This window comes from Physella acuta, unplaced genomic scaffold, assembly GCF_028476545.2.
Source record: "Physella acuta isolate Inbredline_101_S28 unplaced genomic scaffold, ASM2847654v3 ptg000199l, whole genome shotgun sequence".
NCBI classification, from domain to species: Eukaryota; Metazoa; Mollusca; class Gastropoda; family Physidae; genus Physella; species Physella acuta.
The window spans coordinates 201501-207500 of NW_026731718.1; the positions used below are offsets into that span (position 1 = coordinate 201501).

Consider the following 6000-nt stretch of genomic DNA (forward strand, 5'->3'; position numbering starts at 1 on the left):
TTATGTTTAGTTTTAAATCATTCTATTTACAACTTAATTTCAACTTTGTGTTGAGTTATCGTATGCCTAATTTAATCATTAGTAGCACGTAGTACAGGCCACATCATATTAGCTCAATTCATACAATTTTTACTACTTTAAAAAGATTTATTTATTATCTTTGAATCTACTCATTGACTAGTTAATTATTAAAATTATTTGAGAAAAAAATGTATTAAAAATGGTGACAAAATTCCTATAAAACGAAGGAACATGAAAATGCGGTATCGATACTGCTGATAGGGTACCTAGTTTGTGAAACAATTTGCTTAGTCTGCTAAACGGATAAACCTAAAATAAATATGCTAGTAAGAAAGTTTCATAAATAATGAAGATAATCCCACTAACAGAGTTTGTCTCAATGTTTTACTATGTTAAGTGAATTTTTAAAAACTCACCTTTTAAACTCAATATGAGATTAACAAAAACAATAAAAAAATTGAAATAAAAATTATACGGCGGTAACTGTCAATAACCGCTGCTAATAAGGAGGGCATATACAATTGAAATCATAATAGCGTTCTATCTTTTTAAACGATTAAAATAGCAATGCGAACGACTACATTTAAATTATATTTTATTGTTCACGCAAGGTTTAGAGCCTGTGACGTCATATTTTATTCACTGGTGCAACTAGCTACTATATAGGCATGAAAAGTCTATGTAAATAATATAATCATAGATCTACTTAATTTTTAAAAATATCGTTTAAAACATATTGCATTCGATAAAATAATAGTTACATTTGCAAAAATTAAAGCCGTTTAGCAACAATCGATTACACCCTTTTTTATATTTTTGAATCGAATAAAACCGTTAAAAAGCCGTTTAGAATTATATTATTAGTTCAAACATTTATAAAACCTGCCCTCGACCTCTCCATGGAGTGTAAAACAATATAAGTCAGAACTAGTAGCGTACGCAGGGGCCATTTTTAGCAAAGAGGCGCCGTTTTTTTGGAAACTTTTTAAGTTAAACACAAAGTTTTAAACCACGGGTTCCCAAAATGGGGGGTCACGAAGGGCTCTCTGGGGGGGGGGGGGAGGCGCCAACTGGTATACTAAACCTTAGTAATGAGAAACAAAACATTAATAGAAGAATATCTGAAATTCGGCTTTACTAACATCACTGGAAATGGAATAGAGAATAGAGAAGAAGCAATGCGTTCTGTACAAAGTTGTTCTCAGTCACGAGTTTATGAAATCTTCAAAACTAAAACGTCATTTAAGACGAGTCGTTCGGAACACACCAAAAAAGATATGGAGTTCTTTCGTTGGCATGAAGCTAGTTGCAAACGTCAGAGACTTGATATAATAGGAAGTTTTCACGAAGGAAACACAGCATTAGTGCAAGCAATATATGAAATCGCATTAGAAATTGCCAAGCAAAAAAAAAACATTATAGGAGAAAACGCTGCATGTTGAAGATGGTGAAGTTAATTAATGGGGATTCCAGTGCAGTAAAGATTCAAAAATATCTCTGCCTAATATTACTATTCAGCGGCTTATAGCAGACATGTCCGTAGATGTTAAATAACACATTTTTGTTGAAATAAAGCTTTCACCATTGTTTCCTTTTCAAGTTGATAAATCAACAGACGTGAGTTCGTGTTCGCAGTTGCTCGTTTTAGTCTATATTCATTCAGATGATAGCAAAGAAGAGTTGCTATTTTGCAATCGCTCAAAAGTTGATACGGATCTACGATTTTGATATAATACTTATATATGAAATTTCATTAACCTAGCTGTAACGGTACTCAAGTTATCGTTTTTACACACGGACACACAGACACACAGACACACACACAGACACACACACACACAGACATACGGACAAGATTGCAAAATTATGTTTTTCCGTATCAGTGAGGTGTAAAACGTCGAGATTTGTAAAAATCTCGATTTTTTTTGCACGATTACAATACTTTCTCTATACTACGTATATACGAAATGTAAAAAGCAATGTTAGAAAACGAATTTCAGACGTTATTTTGCGTTTTAGAAAACTGCTTTAATAAATTGTAATAACAATTGATTAAAATACTCTATTTTGAAATAGTTCAGACAAGATTTTGGAAAATATAGCTGTTAAAAAAAAAATCAATATTGAGGGGGGTTGCAGGCTGAGGTGTGACGTCATTTTAGTGGGGGTCTGGCTTTTTGTGACGACGTGTGACGGAGGTGAGGTGGATGTAAAAATCGTCAAAAAATCGTGAAGTCATTTATGGATGACTACCTATGTTTAAAACAGTCATCTAAAAACTGACGCTATGTTTATTCTGAGTTGGTTATCCACCCACACCTCACCACCACATATGTGTAGAGCGACATTAATGTCACACCTAGATATACGCTGGGTTGGATAATTGATCTAAAGTGACCGGACAGTGGTGAATGAAGTTTAACCCCTCCTCCCCCCAACCCACACGTTAAGTAAATTTGGGAAAACGCGTAATGATGTACCAAAGTACCATGCCGCCAGAATCATAGCTTTTAAAACGTAAATCTCTGTGAATATTGTTTATGCAATTACCAGTAAAAGGTGTGTGAGCAATACAGTGATCTAATCCATACCTTCTCATTATGTTAAAAATATCTTTAAAGAACACAAAAAGTCAGTAGCTAATCAAAAAGTGCATGATCTGAAATGTAAGACCGATATTTAAGTTATATGTAGGCTTTTATTCCGAATGTTGTACTTTTAAATTGAATAGCTGGCTTTTATACCAACTCTGATTTTTTTTTTAAATTTCATTATGCTGTAATACTTTAGCATTTATGATGACAATGGATTTAATTCTGATTGTAGACAAAATATTTTTTAATAAGTGTTAAGCTACTTAATTAGATTCTTAGGTAATTATTGATTTGTTTTGATATTTATAATAAAACGTTTAGACATATACATATTTATATTAAGATATTTATTGTTTTCCCTTTTCGCTTGTCTTAATAAATGTCCCAGGAATAATTATGTAATTTTTTTACAAGGATTACGAAACAGATTATGCTGCGTTCATTGTGTTTGGTTGTATTATATATATATATATATATATATATATATATATATATATATATATATATATATTGTTCATTGTGTTTGGTTGTATTATATATATATATATATATATATATATATATATATATATATATATATTGTTTAGAGTAATACATTTTTTTTGTTTTGTCGGCCTACATTGTGTGTTTCTTTTTAATTACTTCAGAGTGCTACTTTCAATTTATTTTACATCATAGCGAAGCAATAACATACAGCTAATATATATATATATATATATATATATATATATAAATATATATATATATATATATATATATATATATATATATATATATATATATATATATAAATATATATATATATATATATATATATATATATATATATATATATATATATATATATATATTACAAATTCGATCACATTAAACCGAAAACCTGGATACGCCTCTGGTCAGAACAATACATTTTTATGATAAAAATACGCAATAGTGATATATGGAGTATATCGTAGTATTGTATCTACCTTAAATAATATAACATCCCTAATCACCACAACACCCTGACTCAACTAATCCAAATTAACAATTAAAATTGTTTGCTTAATTACTATTATATTACTAGTAACTATTTCTAGCCTTTCACTATTTCTAGCCTTTATAAACCGGACGTAATTTTGTACTTATTACACAAATGTTATAAAATATTCCATTTAGGTTGAACAATATGATTTGGAAACTTTTGGAACCAGCTTTTTAAGTATATTGTTCCTGTATGACCAATATAAAGAAAGATAGATTAACAAAATGACAGGATATTGAAACTATTAGTATAGATTACACTAGCTGTCAAAAAGATATTCTCGAACCAACTGTTCCTAGCTGAAAAAAGAATTCCATGGATTCTCACTCAATGCCCCCTATCTCTCGTTCACACACATTCTTCCCTATACATACTTTTATTATTTTGCTAGTTAGATCATTCTAAAAAAGCATATCCATCAAGCATTGGTATACTACTCTTTAAAATAACAAAATAACATTTTAAATCTACTTACGATTTAAACAAATAAACCGGGAACGATCTCCCCTAAACTTTCTCGAATATTCTTTTATAAAAAAACAGGGGATGGGGACTCGGGATATAGACAAGAATTTTAATCCATTTAAAATACTTAAAGTTTTAAAAATAGAATAAAATCTCGTAGAAAAAAGAATTGCACACCCGTGAACGCCAAATAAAACATGCATAATAGTGCGGAATATTATTAGTACTTTATAAATTTACATTCGTTTTTTGAGAAATCGGAAATAGCGTAAATTAGTACTTTCAATCAACGGAAATAACTCACAATTTGAATGATGGTAGAGAATTAGATCGTTTACTTACATGTGAAATTTCATTTATCTATCTGAAATAGTACTCAAGTTATAGGCTTTTGAAAAATTCAAAGTAGAAAAAGTACCACTTCCGGTTATCGGAAATCGCTCAAAAGTCGAAACGCATCTACGATTTTGATTTAATATTTTAATATAAAATTTCATCAACCTAGCTGTAACGGTACTTAAGTTATCGTGTTTACAGACACACACACACATACACACACAGACACACATACACACAGACTTATGGACAAGATTGCAAAACTATTTTTTTCCGACTCAAGGAGCCCTAAAACGTCAAATATCGATTTTTTTCTGCACGATTACAAGACTTTCTCTATACTTCGCATATACGAGAAATTAAAAAGTGGTATGTCTTACATACAATCGATTTATTCATAGACGGAACACACTAGATAAAAACAAGTGTTTTGTATTTGTAATCTTCCATCTATCGCGGGGGCCTATGATATTATTACGCTATGACCCTTTAACCAGAAGGTGTAAAATCACACACAATTACTATTATCAATGTCAATAATAAGATATTGAAAGTTCACAAATAATACAAAGTTGCTAGTAGAGATATTAAAAGTTCACAATGATACAAAATTGCAAATATTACAGTCTAATAGTAAGATATTGAAAGTTTCTCTAGTATTTGTGAGGAATAGGAATTGACCAACTTAGTTTTTAGTGCAAAGCCTTTCGGCTGTTTAAGATTTTTTTCCACAACATGGATGAAGACTATGTTAGTATAATGGCTGAGTAGCTTTTCTAGATCTACATATATAACATAACATATAACAATATATAACAATATATATATATATATACAAAACATATATATATATATATATATATATATATATATATATATATATATATATATATATATATATATATATATATATATATATAACAATATATAATATAACATAACTTGTAATAGCATTATAGTGCACAAAAATGTAAATGAATTTCTGATGCCCCAGATTTAGCTTAAATAAGTGTTTAACTCATATCAATAATTAATCAATAAATTTCCACTGATAAATGATTTTTAATTTTGTTTAAATTTTAACGTATTTTACTGAGGGTTGCAAACTGTAGCAAAATTGCTACATAATGCTATTTTGCAAAATGAACATTATTTTATTATTTAATTCAACTTCTTAATTATTTGTGCTCTCTACACTACAGACCACAGCCTACCTTGTAATATTTTTTCTCCTCAAAAAGCTTTCACAAAATTAATTCAAGCAGTGAAGGGTTATGTAAATAGCAAGACATGGAAAGTTCAAAAATTATTTAAGACAATAAAATTGATGTAAATAGTAAGACATGGTAACTTGAATTTTAATTCTTTTTTTTTACTTTAGACTGGTTTATCTGTTTAACTTGTGCATGAAGAAAAACTGTCGTTTAACCAAATACGATGTCGACCTTAAGATTGAATAACCAAATACGATGTCGACCTTAAGATTGAAAGATTGCTGAGATCTAAAAACATTTACTGCGGTAATTACCCCAAACTTATATCTGGTAATTTTGTCATTAA

The 6000-nt window shown here is 29.4% G+C and overlaps 1 protein-coding gene and 1 long non-coding RNA gene across 3 annotated transcripts in view; both read left to right on the top strand.

Moving 5' to 3' along the window:
• The window catches only part of LOC131937055 (low-density lipoprotein receptor-related protein 1-like), a 57100-nt gene that overhangs the window by 16249 nt on the left and 34851 nt on the right, over positions 1-6000 (top strand). The gene's annotated exons all lie outside the window — the stretch shown is intronic.
• Positions 5898-6000, top strand: part of LOC131937056 (uncharacterized) — a 12521-nt gene continuing 12418 nt past the window's right edge. For both annotated transcript variants that reach the window (XR_009386156.1, XR_009386157.1), the window contains exon 1: positions 5898-5960. This is a non-coding gene — a long non-coding RNA (uncharacterized LOC131937056). The remainder of the gene's footprint in view (positions 5961-6000) is intronic.